This window comes from Armigeres subalbatus, chromosome 1 (assembly GCF_024139115.2).
Source record: "Armigeres subalbatus isolate Guangzhou_Male chromosome 1, GZ_Asu_2, whole genome shotgun sequence".
In the NCBI taxonomy this organism is placed as follows: domain Eukaryota; kingdom Metazoa; phylum Arthropoda; class Insecta; order Diptera; family Culicidae; genus Armigeres; species Armigeres subalbatus.
Window position 1 is genome coordinate 306,019,428 of NC_085139.1, and position 16,605 is coordinate 306,036,032.

The following is a 16,605-nucleotide window of genomic DNA, read 5'->3' on the forward strand; positions in this document are numbered from 1 at the left end:
AAGGAGGCCTCCGGGCCTCTTGAAAGGAGGCTTCCGGGCCTCTTGAAAGGAGGCTTCCGGACTGTATATTGTCGCAAATTGGTACTTGGGATTAGTACCTTTTCCTATACAGTAGCAGTTGTATACCTGGCCACATCCCTACAATCACAATATAGAGCGTTTGTCAATAACAGTATATGCTGAAAAAAAATAATAAAATATATTCATCAATTTACTTACGAACCGTCCAAAGGAGGACAAAGTAACCTGGATTTTACAAATGTTTCGCTGGATTTTACTAAATTTCGACAAATCGCGCGATCGTTCTACCGTCCGAAACAAGAGCCAACTCGCACTGAACTCATTTCCATGGTCCGACGGGATTCGGGTATCATCAAATATGTAACTAAAACCGAATATCTTACTCGAGTCGGAAGGCCTGTTGACTATCGCGTGGGTCCGCCATCACGGACCCGCGAAATTGCGTGCGTGAGCCGTTTTATGCCACCACCTAATCCCAGTCAACTACCAGGAGCGCAGATTATCGGGGAGATGAGCTGCCTGTAAAGTGTGGCGTCGTCTAATCCAGAGTGGGCAAAATGTTTTCGAAGGTCGTTGACTAAATGCATCCACTTTGCCAGTCGCCCTGTGTCGAAGAGTTCGGCCTCGGAGGTCCTTCCCACTAAAGACATCCCAGAAATGGGATGGCATGTGCGACCCAGCTGAATTTCCCAGATTAGATGTTAACCCGCAGAATAAACTGAAAGTGACTCCTTGAGGCCCTATGTGTATTTGAATCATTTGTTTGAGAAACTGCATAAGTCCATTTTACACTATTTCGAGAAAACAACAAAAAACTGTTTTTGAACAAATTTGCACCGAATCTTTCGATTTCTTCGATACAGATCAATAGTTTTTGGCAAAACTCAACACCCTGGGGCATTTTCAGTGCAAAAAATGTAAGCAGTACTCTACCATTGCTCTTCAAAGTACGTGGACTTATGTAGTTTCTCAAACAAACGAAATTTTTTCATACATTTTTTTTGTCAGAATACGTATTTTTGTAAGAGGATTCAGAATATATAAAAATCTAATTTTGGCCAAAAATGTTACATATGCAGTTTCTCAAACAAACGGTTCAATTGTAGCCGAATGAGACAGAGAAGATTTCATAGAGGCATTTGATTCATGTTTAAAATATGTTTTTAAAAAAAATCACAAGGCAAAATGGTTTGTATTGCAATAAAGAACTATATCTTAAATGGAAGCAATAAACTCTCCAATAGTCGAGATCTGTCTTGGCCATGTCCTTGCGAATACTGAGAAAAGGGAAGGATGGTTATTAGGACTCCTACTTAAGAAAGATGCAGAGAACTCTACGTCCTCTGTGGAAGGTTATAACAGTAGGAATCGTTTTGGTAGAACGTGGACCACAGAAAGAATTAAGATAGCGATACAAAGTAGGAAAGGGATGGAAGCCTGGAATTGAACGTGGAGTCCCGGAAGGTTTAAGAGCGTTATAAGTGAAAATGGCGTCAATGAGAAGTTCAAAGGAGCTTCAAACTCACCAAAGCTGCAAGAGCAAGTTCAGCAAAAACATTTTAGACCTTCATGAACCAGAAAAAGTAGTCCCAACAGTGATGGCGCCATTGATTACCCCAGGAAAAATTGCGTGTCTACCGTCAATATTAGTCCCTCTTCAAAGCCCCTTCGACAGCCGACGGATTCGATTACGGCTCACTCGCTCGGTCTCCGAGTGCAATAGCTCGAGCGCGTGAGATAATAACAAGCAAATGTGGTGTTTTAATTATAGACGACCGGGACTATTCTTCTTGTTCTTCTTCCGCGGCTGCTGCTACTGCTGGCTAACCCCGATCGAAACTTGCCGGCTAATATGATGTGGCCGACTGATTCGGAAAACGGGAACGATCAGCAGAGTGAGAGTGCAACGATGAGTGTATTTATATGCGCGCGTATACGGACGATAATGATGACGGGTTCAGCGACGACGCGGCTCTACTCGGAGCGTGAAATTATTTAATTAGCTGGAAATGCTAATCAGCGAACTGTCGAGCACGATGGCAGCCAAGAAGCAGTTAATTATAACATTTATCAGATACAGTAGCAGTAGCGAATAGCGATTGAGATACTGTTTCCGTTATGGAATTCGATGTTATTTTCGTGTGTTAGATGTTCCGGCGAACTTTCTTCCTCGGAACAAAAATCAAAGATTGAAGCATAAAAAATAATCAAAAACCAATCCTCAATATTTTCTATCGTCGAAAAACAATCCATCAAAGGTGTGAAACAATGTAGCAATCGTAGTAGGCGTGCGACCGCGACGGACGAGGGGCCCTCTCATACATCATATCGCACCGCAAAAGGGAACGCAACGGAGCGCCCCTCGTGCGAGACCTACTTCCAGACGGTGGTGGCAGGCAAGCAAAATGCCGAAGCGTGAAGAAAACAACGTGTAAAATTAAATTCCAATTAAATCAATCAAAGTAATTTACGACCACCAACAGCAGCAGCACGATAGCCGGACAGGCGACCGACGACGTATGGAAGACGACGGCGCAAACGAACGGAGAGAGGATGACGGGGAAGCGTGATCGGGCGACGAACGAGGGCGAGAACCATGTTATTAATTATTGTTACGAACTGGTGCGATAAACTCGAGCGAGTAGGGGCGGACTAGTAGTGACGGTACACGAAGAAGAGCCACGAGAAATTGATAAGAGCGCATCGAACGACGGGTATTGATTGGGAAGAAACGCACCGTTACGGTTTTCGGAGCTTGTGATGGTGCGCGATGGTGCGGAAAGCGACTGGACATGAGAGGGCATGTTTTCACGCCTCGGTGGTATCATCACCGTCAACGGCTTCGGGCATTATTCTTCTTGCCATATCCAGCCGGACGGCTGGCAGGCAAAGGCAGCCATTCAGACGGATAATTGCGAGTTTCCGGCGAGTAGTGCTGCAAGGGGCGATAAGTGGCGAGTTGATGGCTGGTAATGTCGGATTCCGTTTCGGTTAGGCGGAGCTTTTCGAGGAAAGGGAAGATGTTGAAGGTCAAGTAATCTTTTGGGCTAGGTCCCACATGTGAGTAATCTGGTGTGAAATGTGCAAAATGTTGGTCTTGAGTATTCAATCAAATTTCAAAAATAGTTGGAAACAGGAACACTAAACAAATTCGTAAATTATTTTTTGATCTTGAACGTTTCAGAGCAACTTTAAAAACGCATGAAAAATGAAGTTTATTAATTGGAATTCGAAGAACCGGAATTCCGTTGGAATCCGGAGCCGGAATTCCGTTGGAATCCGGAGCCGGAATTCCGTTGGAATCCGGAACCGGAATTCCGTTGGAATCCGGAACCGGAATTCCGTTGGAATCCGGAACCGGAATTCCGTTGGAATCCGGATCCGGAATTCCGTTGGAATCCGGATCCGGAATTCCGTTGGAATCCGGAACCGGAATTCCGTTGGAATCCGGAACCGGAATTCCGTTGGAATCCGGAACCGGAATTCCGTTGGAATCCGGAACCGGAATTCCGTTGGAATCCGGAACCGGAATTCCGTTGGAATCCGGAACCGGAATTCCGTTGGAATCCGGAACCACGGCTCCGTCCGAATCCGGAACCCGAATTCCGTTGGAATCCGGAACCGGAATTCCGTTGGAATCCGGAACCGGAATTCCGTTGGAATCCGGAACCGGAATTCCGTTGGAATCCGGAACCGGAATTCCGTTGGAATCCGGAACCGGAATTCCGTTGGAATCCGGAACCGGAATTCCGTTGGAATCCGGAACCGGAATTCCGTTGGAATCCGGAACCGGAATTCCGTTGGAATCCGGAACCGGAATTCAATCGTCCACAGTAATTCTTAAAAAGCATTCTCGAAAACTGTTGCACCTCATTCAACGATTCGTAACCCTATCTATCCCATCTTTTGCTCATAGATCTATCATTCCCACTTTCATTCAACCGTGGGAAGATAAATCATTCTCTCGCTTCTACTCTGTCCGGTGTAGAGGAAAAAGCCCGTACAGTGTGCGACGTCCCTGCCATTAATGACCGCAACGACCGACCACTGAAGCCAGTAGCGAAACCGCACGTTCGTGTTCGTCGTCGTCGACGACGACGACGGCGATCTGTTCTACACAACAAAGACGACCAAGACGATCTTCAAGAAGTAAGCGCGCTCATCTGTCACGAACTCAATCGAAGCAATTTATCAGAGCTACGAACGGCGGCCTCGCGCTACTCCTCTCGGCGTTCCGCCACTTATTCGGATGGGTTTACAAACAGAGCGATAGAACAGAGATTTGGTGCGGATTTCTTACCAAACAACATGTGTGTGCACAGTGCAGGGTTCGTGGTCATGGAAGAAGCGCGACGTGGTGGCGAACGAGCGAGGAATGCATAATTAATCTTCCGAAATCACCGCTTGTGTGACTTTGACTGTGGAGTGACTTCTGAAAACGGTCAGCGGATTTGTGCCAATATGATATATGGCACTTGGAGGGGTTTTCGTAGATTGATTTTTTTCTATTTAAATTAATCCAACTCATAGCTACATCTTTCTAAAATAAGTCTGTTCTAGAATTTTCGAAGCAACAGTCTGGCTCGAATTGGGAAGTAATTATAATTGTTATTGAAGCATTGAAGATATCAAGAGCTGACAAAGACATCTTCAACACTCCAAAAGTGGTTCTCCATCGCATAATTAGTCACTTTGGCTCCTCTCAAATGTTACGACTCCTCTTCGCTACTAAATATTTAAGGTCTTCTCGGTCGTATTCGCCGTCGATCGATGGCACTGGCTACAACGTCGACGACGATGATGATGATGATGCGTCAAACGACCGAGCGCTCTCAAGCGTCAACAGCTAGATTAGGACACGGCTGCGCTGTGATGGGGCGGGCGACGATGGCGATAAATTAAAAGAGCTAATTTAAAAGTCATGTTCTCTAATATCTTTATTACCATAGTCAAACATCGCGCATCGTTTGACGGTTTGAGTACCTACCAACCGGCTCCGGCAGCAGGGGATTTCGACTAACTGTGTGACTGCAAGGAAGTGGAACGATGACGACGACGACGCGACGGTCGAGGGTGACTAGCGAGAAAATCAATAAAAGTACATAAAGATTGTTTTCGTGCCCATCGGATCGTAGATAGATGGATAGCGGCAGCATCTCCCATTCCTCTTTTGGAAAGGCAGATGGCGCGTCCCGGTACACACTGGAGCAGAATGACGTCTTTATTTGACATGAAAATTTGGATGTGGATATAGATCCGCGTGTGCGGTAAAATATTTCGCATTTAATGTTTAATTTTTAATTTTTACAGCAGATTCTTGCAGAATCTGGAGCAGATTCTTGTACAATATGGAGCAGATTCTTGCAGAATCTGGAGCAGATTCTTGCAGAATCTGGAGCAAATTCTTCAGAATATGGAGCAGATTCTTGCAGAATCTGGAGCAGAATCTTGCAGAATCAGGAGCAAATTCTTGCAGAATGAAGCAAATTCTTGCAGAATCTGAAGCAGATTCTTGCAGAATCTGAAGCAGATTCTTGCAGAATCTGAAGCAGATTCTTGCAGAATCTGAAGCAGATTCTTGCAGAATCTGAAGCAGATTCTTGCAGAATCTGAAGCAGATTCTTGCAGAATCTGAAGCAGATTCTTGCAGAATCTGAAGCAGATTCTTCCAGAATCTGAAGCAGATTCTTCCAGAATCTGAAGCAGATTCTCCCAGAATCTGAAGCAGATTCTTCCAGAATCTGAAGCAGATTCTTCCAGAATCTGAAGCAGATTCTTCCAGAATCTGAAGCAGATTCTTCCAGAATCTGAAGCAGATTCTTGCAGAATCTGAAGCAGATTCTTCCAGAATCTGAAGCAGATTCTTCCAGAATCTGAAGCAGATTCTTCCAGAATCTGAAGCAGATTCTTCCAGAATCTGAAGCAGATTCTTGCAGAATCTGAAGCAGATTCTTGCAGAATCTGAAGCAGATTCTTGCAGAATCTGAAGCAGATTCTTGCAGAATCTGAAGCAGATTCTTGCAGAATCTGAAGCAGATTCTTGCAGAATCTGAAGCAGATTCTTGCAGAATCTGGAGCAGATTCTTGCAGAATCTGGAGCAGATTCTTGCAGAATCTGAAGCAGATTCTTGCAGAATCTGAAGCAGATTCTTGCAGAATCTGAAGCAGATTCTTGCAGAATCTGAAGCAGATTCTTGCAGAATCTGAAGCAGATTCTTGCAGAATCTGAAGCAGATTCTTGCAGAATCTGAAGCAGATTCTTGCAGAATCTGAAGCAGATTCTTGCAGAATCTGAAGCAGATTCTTGCAGAATCTGAAGCAGATTCTTGCAGAATCTGAAGCAGATTCTTGCAGAATCTGAAGCAGATTCTTGCAGAATCTGAAGCAGATTCTTGCAGAATCTGGAGCAGATTCTTGCAGAATCTGGAGCAGATTCTTGCAGAATCTGGAGCAGATTCTTGCAGAATCTGGAGCAGATTCTTGCAGAATCTGGAGCAGATTCTTGCAGAATCTGGAGCAGATTCTTGCAGAATCTGGAGCAGATTCTTGCAGAATCTGGAGCAGATTCTTGCAGAATCTGGAGCAGATTCTTGCAGAATCTGGAGCAGATTCTTGCAGAATCTGGAGCAGATTCTTGCAGAATCTGGAGCAGATTCTTGCAGAATCTGGAGCAGATTCTTGCAGAATCTGGAGCAGATTCTTGCAGAATCTGGAGCAGATTCTTGCAGAATCTGGAGCAGATTCTTGCAGAATCTGGAGCAGATTCTTGCAGAATCTGGAGCAGATTCTTGCAGAATCTGGAGCAGATTCTTGCAGAATCTGGAGCAGATTCTTGCAGAATCTGGAGCAGATTCTTGCAGAATCTGGAGCAGATTCTTGCAGAATATGGAGCAGATTTTTGCAAAATCTGGAGTAGATTCTTGCAGAATATGGAGCAGATTCCTGCAGAATCTGGAGCAGATTCTTGCAGAATTTGGAGCAGATTCTTGCAGAATTTGGAGCAGATTCTTGCAGAATCTGGAGCAGATTCTTGTCGAATTTGGAACAACTTCCTGCAGAATCAAAAGCATAATTTTGCCGAATTTGGAACAGATTCTTGCAGAATCTGAAGCAGATTTATGCAGAATCTTGCAGAATCTTTATGCATAATCATAAGATTCTTCCAAAATCTGGAGTTGCAAAATTCTTGCAAAAGTTAGTGCAGAATCTCGCAGCATCTTAATCGGATAGGTGCGGATTCTCAAACAGATGCATCCCGAATTATGAAACGAATTTGTCGCGTGTTTGAAACTCATATTTGCTGATTCCGACCCAGCGTGCGAATGCCGTTCCGCGCAGAGACAATGAGGCCGTAATAATAAAGTTTTCACGCTGCTGAGGCTGCCTTCTTTCGGCCTTTCCTTTCAAATGGCTTTGCCTCTAGTAGGGTGGGGAGGGGAAAACCATTAAGCGAGGTGGTTGGCAAGGCAGCAGCGGCGACGGCGGTCAGAGCGCAAACGGAGTCGAAGGTCTGTAAGGTTAACAGGGCCAGGGGGAACCGTGCCTGCGGAAGATGGATGCGGTGTGTGTGAATTGCAGAGCGCGCCTAGTGTGAGAAGGCCTGACTCAGCAGATCGCGGGGAGATTGAGGTTATCGATGATGGATGGATGCCCCTTCAGCAGTGCCCATCAGTCAGCGGTGCTTTCGGCAGATCGGAAAAGATTCGGACGAAGCGGAGAGGGGAGTTAATGTAGTTGTAGGACGAGCTCATAGTTGAGACTTTTGACATTACGGAAGGCAGGATTGTTTTATGCGACAAGTGGAATTGAGATGAAGGCAGAATCTGTCCCAACAGGATTTAACTTCGATTTGGATTGAATTGAAATGTCATATAAAATTGCGACTTACAATTTGAATTTCTTTTGCGATCCTAATAATTATTACTTTGTATGTCCCATGAGATTTTGTCCGTCCCACTTCAACGCAAATTTGCCAATTCAGGACGCGCATCCCAAGTCAGCCGTCAACTCCGGAAGTATTTAAACTGCAATGACACGGAAACTTTTCCAACTAAGCAATGTTTGCAACAATTTTTTTCCACGCTCTCGGGGACAAACCCAGTTCGAAAATTTGTTCTCCCTCTCTGTTGCTCGCTATTCTTCCTTGAAGTAGGGAGTTCTGTGTCAGTGGCGAACTTTTTCGCTGTCAGCTAGCGCAGTGACGTCCCCATTCTGCCTGAAGACTAAGAAGCCATTGCATTGGGGGAAAAAAGTGCAATCGTGGAAAATTGATTATTTTCCTCGTTTTTTTCATCCCTGCCTACCCGGATAAAAAATATCATTAAAATATCATAAATTTTGTTGTTACAACACCATTTAAAACATAATTTTTACCGTTGAATATAATGGAATTTTGACAATAAAATCACATGAGAAATAATGGTTTTCCACGATAAAATGAATGGTAAATGGGACTTTTACAATTAAAAAGGGGGGTTGTTATGTATCTTTACAATTAAAAAATCGAAAATTTTCCATACAAAATTCGGAGCAAAACAATTGATTTTACGGTTCTTCAATGGGATGATTTCGAGCGACAAAACAATAGAAAACATTGTGTTTTAAATGTTTTCAATTACTGTTTCTATTGTTTTACAATAGAAATACAACAGGATTTAGAATACATTCTACTCCAATATTACAATAAAAATACAATACAATTAATTGTTTTACAAATTATTTTATTTTCCTTCGGTTGTTTAGCATATCTTTAGACGAATCCAGCGCACTACTTCCAAAATTAAGTGGGTTGCCTGTATCTGGAGAAAAATCCAACATCGGTTTAAAAAGCGTACTAACTTTGTTCCGAATAGACAATACATATAGATATAAACCTGTGAAAAATGTAAATTATAAAAGAATGTCAGTTTTATTAGAAAAAATACGTCGAGAAGAAAAGAAAAAAATACCTGCATTAGTTCTTATTATATTCCGTTGGTGAGATTGGCCAATGGTAGCCACTGAACGATCTTGAATCAGTGACCAGCAAGCAGCAGTATTTTATTTATCATAAGCTTAATTTCTCTAAAAGGAACAAGGATACATGTTACCAGGCATGTCATCAGGTATTATGATGATAAAATTTTCATTTATTTTTTGTGCGGGATGAACCACTGCGTTCATTATGTACATTGAACTTTTGTAGAACAATAAGATTACGATTACCGGTGGTGAGTATAAACCGTTTGTCAGCGCAGTATCATTACTTGGCACTTTATCGCTCGCTACTAAACGCGCTGCTAAAACAGTAGCGCAGCTGACAGGTGACCAAATTGACCAAATCTCGCTTAACTTTTCAAAAGGACCTAAGTAACATTTTTTTCATGAATTAATTTGAGTACTGCAATCAAAAGCTTTCATGTTGTTCTGTTGATTGCGCTATTCAAATTAATTCATGAAAAAAATGTTACTTAGGTCCTTTTGAAAAGTTAAGCGAGAAATAACAGCGCTACTATTTGATGAACTATCAAACGTCGAACGTCGATACGGAATGCAGCCACCAAAATGATAACCGAAAATGGGTGAGTGAGGGTGATCAAAATACTCGCGCCCAGTAATAATGCTCTAACGCGCTTCAACACTTCAGATACTTACCACGGTACAGAAGCCATAGTGATCTACCGCTTGCCCAGCAGCAGAAACTGTAATGAAAAATACACTTTCTGCACCATACAGTTTTATTATTTTCATCTCTTCACTAATTATAAACAAAACTGTACACGCTCAAATGAATCCAGCCATTCTCCGAGTAAAATGATAGGCAAAAGTTTTTGTTCCCTTTCATTTTTTTGAAATAAAATTTGTATTGCATAACGTTTCTAGACCTGCAACAAGACCTTCAATATGGAAATATATACTTGAGAATCGGTATAACATTTTTATTTATTTAACAAACAAAGCTATTGTAATTTTATTGTTTTCAATTGTTGTTTCATCAATATAATAAATCCATGAAATATTCCAAAATTATATTAATTCAATAACATTAGACGAATTTCCAGATCATCCAAACCGAATACTTTTAAAATTTGTGTAGTTTTTGGATGAGAAATACTAAACATAAGCGAACAATAAAAATATAATAGAATATATCGGAAACATTTAAATATATTGTTATTTTAATGTACGTACAATAAAGATCTTTTACAACCGTGAACATTTTACAATAAGCATACAATAGTTTGTATTGTTTGCCACACAATCTATTGTATTTCAATGGGTTATGTCATACAAGTTACAGTAAATTTTTATCCGGGTAGCTGGGATGGGGGAGGTGAAAACTTTTTTTTTGTTGTCGCCCCAAGCCCAGGCGAATCAGTCGAACTGAAATTCAAATAAAATTTTCCAATAGTTTTATTGGACCTCGCGCGCTCTGATTTGCTTCATCGTACGACTCGATTACTAGGACGCCCAAGTCGGTGAAAAAAAAAATCTGCGAGTCGAATCCAGTGACTTCAGTTCGCTTTGAACAAGGGTTTGAAGTAGTCTCCAAGTTGTTACTCTACTTTTGCTTGGTGGCAGATAATGTGGGGAAGAGGTTGAAGTGTGAAAAATGGTAAGAAATCGGGAGGAGGTCGTTTTCATTTATTGCATCTGTTTGATATATTTCGCTTTAGCATAAGTGACAATGAGAAAAAGTATTCTTCTCGTTTGCTAGTTTGAACAATTTAATGCTAAATTAGTATAACTCCAAACAACTCTTGATTAAATAGTCGAGTTATGACAAATGAAAGCCGGAAGAAGAAAATTAAGTAAAGTAATTAACTTACTTATTTTTTTAAGCTTTTAATTAACATTTTCCCAAATTCACCAGATTGAGCAAAATTAGAAGCGATTAGGTGAATTTGAGTTCTTTTCAAATTACATAATTATTTTCGATTATCGCCAACCTATTTTTACTCTACCACTGTTTCTTTCGAGTATTCATGCTCGGTAATGGCGACTTGTCGTTGTGTAAAAATCAATCGGTCACTGTACTTTTTGACACTAGCTGGAGGAAAGCTCACTGATGGGTGAGGGAAAGGGAAAAAAGCCTTTTCACTAGCAACCCTATAACCAGAGACCGGCGGAGTGAAAAACTGTCGAAATGGCAACGTATGAAAATGCATGATATCGTGAAAATAATACTGGCAGCACTTGAACTTTTTGCTTGCTTCTTATGGATGCAAAAAGTAAACAAGTCCAAATGGAACCGCTTTTGAAGGTTCGATTGGAAACAAGATGGCGTCTTCGCCGATCTCTTATTCTAGTATTTCTACTTTTCACCAGTGAGTTTTCCTCCAGCTAGTGTCAAAAAGTACGGTGACCGATTGATTTTTACACAACGACAAGCCGCCATTACCGAGCGTGGAGAGCTGGATAGTGGCAACCAGCAAAAGCTGGCCAAAACATTACAGAGACTTTGTGTACTTTGGAGAATAGTAGAATGCGTTATTCAGATCTTTATCATGCAGAGCTTTGAGCTCGTAGGCTCATTTGCATCAATAACTTATTTTTTGTCCGCAGATGCGAATCGCTGGCCAAATCAGAAATTTTCTTATTAATCAATGCGATTTATATATGTTAGTATTATCTAAAAATCGAGCCATGGACAAGCTCAACCGTAATTTGTTTTTAACTAGACTTCTACAGATTTTTATCGCCGGTGTCAAAAATTAATCTTTTTCTTTCACCTTTCTTTTGTCACAAATTTTGTGAATCTCAAACAAACGTAAAACCAAATTCCACCACTGAAAGAGGAGAGCTTCCCAAACATTTTGCCGTAAGACATTTTTGCTACTCGTTAACCCTTTATAAGGCAGACGAATCTAAGCAATAAAGTAACAAAAACAACAATAGGACGCAAAGTTGACATGGTAATAAACTCAAATGTATGTTTGTTGAATATGTAACAGTTCAAAAACATTAAAAAATTGGTGGCAATGTAGTTGCCACTGCCCGGCAAGCAGGAAAACAGCAACAACAAAAATAAATAAAAGTTTTTCTAAATTAGGTTTTACGTAAAATCAGTCAAATTAAGGCACGTTTTATTTTTTGGTGAAGAGCCCTAGTCGGAAAACGCATTATAAGTGAAAAAAAAAATTTGCGCTTTTGTTCCCATTTCGTCAAAAATCCAAAAACCAAATATACAAAAGGCAAAGCCTTTTTCACGCTAATCAGATAATAATCTAACAGGAGATTCAAAATAATTAATACCAACGGGAAAAAATATATCTTTGTCGTTTTTTTAACGAATTATAACTGAAAATCGAAAGTTACGATCTGTTCGTAAAAAAACTGTTCTCAAATTGACATTTCAATTTTTTCATGGCTCAAATTCATCTGGGGTATTACTAGGAAGCAAATAAAGCCCCTACATGGGAAATAATAAGTAGAGCTATTGTTAATAAATAGAAAAACATATAATTTGTTGGTGGCAATATAGTTGCCTCTGCCTTATAAATGGTTAACAGCGCTGTAAGAAAATGAACAGTGTGTTCAGATATAAACTAACTCAAGCCGGTCTATTATATATCCAGCTTTCCACGCTCTGTAATGCATGGCGGCGGTGTGTAGAAATCTCGCGTAACATATGATTACGGCTTATAAACCAAAACCATGATTTTTGATTTTCTGGCATGAACGATTGCTTTGTAAATTATTCTTCATGCTAGTTAAAACTCCGTACTTGATATCTCTTAAGAAACACATTAATTGCTATTTTGAGTGAACGTCTCATGAACCATTTGTACCGTAGTGGTTTTTAAGTCCTTTGTTGGCGCCCTTAACTACCATACGGAATGTTTGCTTTGGGTTTTAGGCCGTTCACTTTATATTGGTTATTTAGAAAAACTAGAAAAACTTGATCTGCTGTTATAATATAACCATTTACATATAGTATTGACATGGTTTTGGCAATGAAATGAGTTTCTTCTTCAATAAATGAATTAAATTAGTCATAGAAAACTGGAACCTCATTTTTCTCGGTTCAGCTTTGTTGGCTTTTCGGCCCTAATCATATGTTGCTCGAGAAATCAATCGGTCACTGTACTTTTTGACAACTAGTTTTGTCATGACACTGGCGTTCCTGGGTGAGGGGAAAGGGAAAAAAGCCTTTCCGCCTGTGAGTTTTCCTCGCCAGCTAGTAAAAAGTAGAATAGAGTTGCGCAAAGAGCGAAGCCAAATCTACCTGTTGAGCTATCAAACCGTCTATGGATCAAGCAAAGTAAACAAGTGCTTGTTGGTAAGACGGACGTATTGTTTTCGCCCAGAGCCGTAGCGTGGGTTCCCGGCGCCCTTGGCGAAATCTGTTTTGGCCCCTTTCTTACTAAGAAAAAAAAAGCGCAATATTTTACATTCCACTATAATTTTGAAAGTTTGATTCAGGTTGGTGAATTGATGATTCTTAAAATAGCAAGAAGAATTCGGCGATATTCCCCTGAAAAGTTTTGAATTTTTGTGAAATTTTAACTATTTGCAAAACATGTAAAGAACCTTGCAAAGTCGTGGGCATTTCTGGATCATCGTATGGAATCTGTGAAACCACCTAGAACTTACTGAAAGATCATTAAAATTGCTGAAAGTTCTTTACTCATGATTCCTTTCAGCTAATATTGTCCATAATGGCTGTTAATTGAAAGTACTGAGCAACTTTAAAGTCCCTCACGGAGAATTTGAATTTTAAAATCGTGATGGATGGGATAAGGAAATTTAAATCTGAAGTGGATCAGTCGATGTTCAAAATTGGTATCGGATTTCTGATCATGAAAAATCCAGCTTTAGAATGAGTCTGTCAGTGGTTTGGAGGCACTGCTGTACTTCGTTGGGTCAATAAAATCCAACTTTGAAGTGGAGGAAATCGCCAACAAAAGCAAGAGGGCCACGTAATGAATTGAGGCTGTGAGTGCTTTGATAGTGGATATTGTATATAAATTTTGCTAATCTACGAGAGCCTTGATGACCAAAGTAGTCGTTTTATCAGGGTAGTCAGCCCTGGCCGATACTCTCAAAAATCGTGCGGCTTAAGCGCCACTACATTCGAAGACCGCACGACACGTCTAAATTGCCCGGTTGAGACTACCTCAGGGCGAGTCCATTTGAAAAACTCTGAAGAGGAGATCGAGTCAGCCCGGCTACTATCTACGCAGAAACTTGGGAAACTACTCAAAACTTCCGAATTATTTTTCCAAAGTACGATACAAGATGCAACGATGCAACCAGCAATGCTACGTTGGACGTTCTCTTCTCATCAGTGGTAACTTCAATCAAAGGACACCCTTCGGAATGCAGTCAACTAACCGGTGACATTAAGTGTCCAAAAATGAAAATAATCCGATCCACAATTTTTGAATATGAGATGTTTAGACTTTTTCAATTGAGTGAAGTAGGCTCTGATTTAAAGAGGTCGGGAGAAATTTTTCTGTCAACGTTTTTTACCTACTTCAAAAAATAAATAGAAATTTATTTTTATTTTGAATTTATCATGAAGTTGTGGTTTTAGCAATTGTGTGTTGTGATGAAGATCTCATGTCATAATATGACGCGAACATACGTTCTGAAGTTGGTGAAGAATGGAATGATCTTCACATTGTGTTGCTAGAAATCAGCGTTCGGCATAAGGATCAATACCAATCCAGATCTGGGACGGGACTTGCAAAGAGGAAAAATGTAACTTCATCTGCAACCAGCAAGCGCTGTCACGAATAAGCCATTTTATGAGACAGATTCGAACAGCTGATCAAAATTTTGAGTGGAGGGCTCGGTCTTTGCTTTGGTAAATTTGCATGTAAACCATCATCATTTCGTCATCATCATCATCATTTCATTTCATTTTCGCAAATGTTCCTTGTAAAATGTAAATATTAGTATTTGGTCTCCTGTCATTTGAGCTTTCTATAAAATGGCTTATTGTCAAATGCAACCAGCACCTTTTTGTGCGAAAGTATTCGTATCCCTCAAAAAGTATTCCGAATGATTTTGTTTTACGAGTACTTTTTCACTTTGAAAAGTATTCTAGAAAAGCCGGACAACTTAATATAGAACAGTTATGAATTCGTGTTTTATTCCCGATAGGAAAATCTTTATAAAAATTAGTTTACAAATCAATAAATTGCAAAAACTTTTATTGTGCTCAGAAGATTCTACCCGGGATTCAGGTGAAACACTCAAGGAAATAGTTGAGAATCGATGATCAACTGTGATGAAAAGAAGAACAAGTGTCAAAACAAGGAAAAAGAAGCCGTCTTTGCAGGTCTCGTCTCAGATCCAGATGATATTGGTATATAATGTAGAACACTTATAAAGTTACCTAAATCCGAGTTTCCTAAGTTCCCGAGAAAATTATTCTTATTAACGGAAGTATTCTCAACATGCATTTAGTTTTTACATGGGAAGTAGAATCATCATTATCATGAAATTCCTAAACTTTTTCATGGCCCTTTGTAACCGGTTCTGGAAGCCTCAGAGAAATAGAAATAGCGGTCCAACCCAAGATCAAATTATTCGACATGTTTATTTGAGTTAAAAGGAATATTTTTTGTTTGCTCTACATTTCTCAAAATATCTTCATCATAGATATTTGAACTTGGTAGTGGTTTTTTTTTATTAATCTCCCATGTAGCTAATAATTTAGTAACAAAACAACCAACACATTTAGTAACTAACTAAAATTGTTCTATTTATCATACCGTAATTCTTGATTTTGGCGCCCCTGAGGGCTGGCGCCCTTGGCGGGGGCCAACCCGGCCAACCGCACGCTACGGCGCTGTTTTCGCCTAATGATTATTATAGCAAATTAAAACACAACAACTAAAATATATTAGATTTATTTTAGAAACAACGTAAAAACATTTCTATTCACACCCAATAAAGTAGCAATAATAAACTGACTTGTTTTCACTCTGTAAAGTAGCCTGGTTATCGAATTTGAAAGCTTTAGAAGTGAACACTCTCGTGAAGTCACTTGGAGGGTTGAACAAAAATGTAAGTTGCCAACATAATAACATGAACATCACTCAGATTCAGTGTAAGCAGATCCTCTTTGCGTAACTTTACCTTAAGAAACTTTGACTCAAGCGAGTTCTCAACACGGAGAACCGAAACAACTCAAAATTGAGTCTTTTTCACTCAACTTGACAGCAAAGTGCAACAACTCAAAATTGGGTTGTTTAGGGGTATATATGTTTTTACATATTCTGAATCTGCATGAAAAACTGAGCCTAACCTCAATTTTTCAGAATTTTTGGAGCCCCGGAACAATTTTTAATTTATATGGGACTAAAAATTTGTTCTTATGCTGCATGGGCCAACTGTCATTCTATGAATGTTAGTGTCATTCTATCGATTAAAATGGCTTATTGTTTGCTATACAAAAATGAAAATAAAAGGTTTACAATCAAAATAAAAATATGTTGGAGATCAGAAAAGCATGCTCTTTATGATCAACTATAAAAAACCTCATATTTTTCTCTGCTCAACAACCCAATTGAGTTATTCACTAAGTACTCAATTTTGAGTTATTTTAATAAAACTTTGGTTGGGTGATTTTTACTTATAGTCAATGAGTCG

At 40.0% G+C, this 16,605-nt stretch overlaps 1 protein-coding gene and 1 long non-coding RNA gene across 12 annotated transcripts in view; one reads left to right on the top strand and one right to left on the bottom strand.

The window, feature by feature from the left end:
* Positions 1-16,605, top strand: part of LOC134207876 (mucin-2) — a 600,615-nt gene that overhangs the window by 169,148 nt on the left and 414,862 nt on the right. The window lies entirely within an intron of this gene.
* On the bottom strand, positions 8,721-9,756 carry LOC134217358 (uncharacterized). Its single transcript, XR_009981012.1, has 3 exons — positions 9,655-9,756; positions 8,970-9,082; positions 8,721-8,894 (listed from the first exon to the last, which is right to left on the bottom strand). It is a non-coding gene; the product is annotated as an uncharacterized LOC134217358 (long non-coding RNA).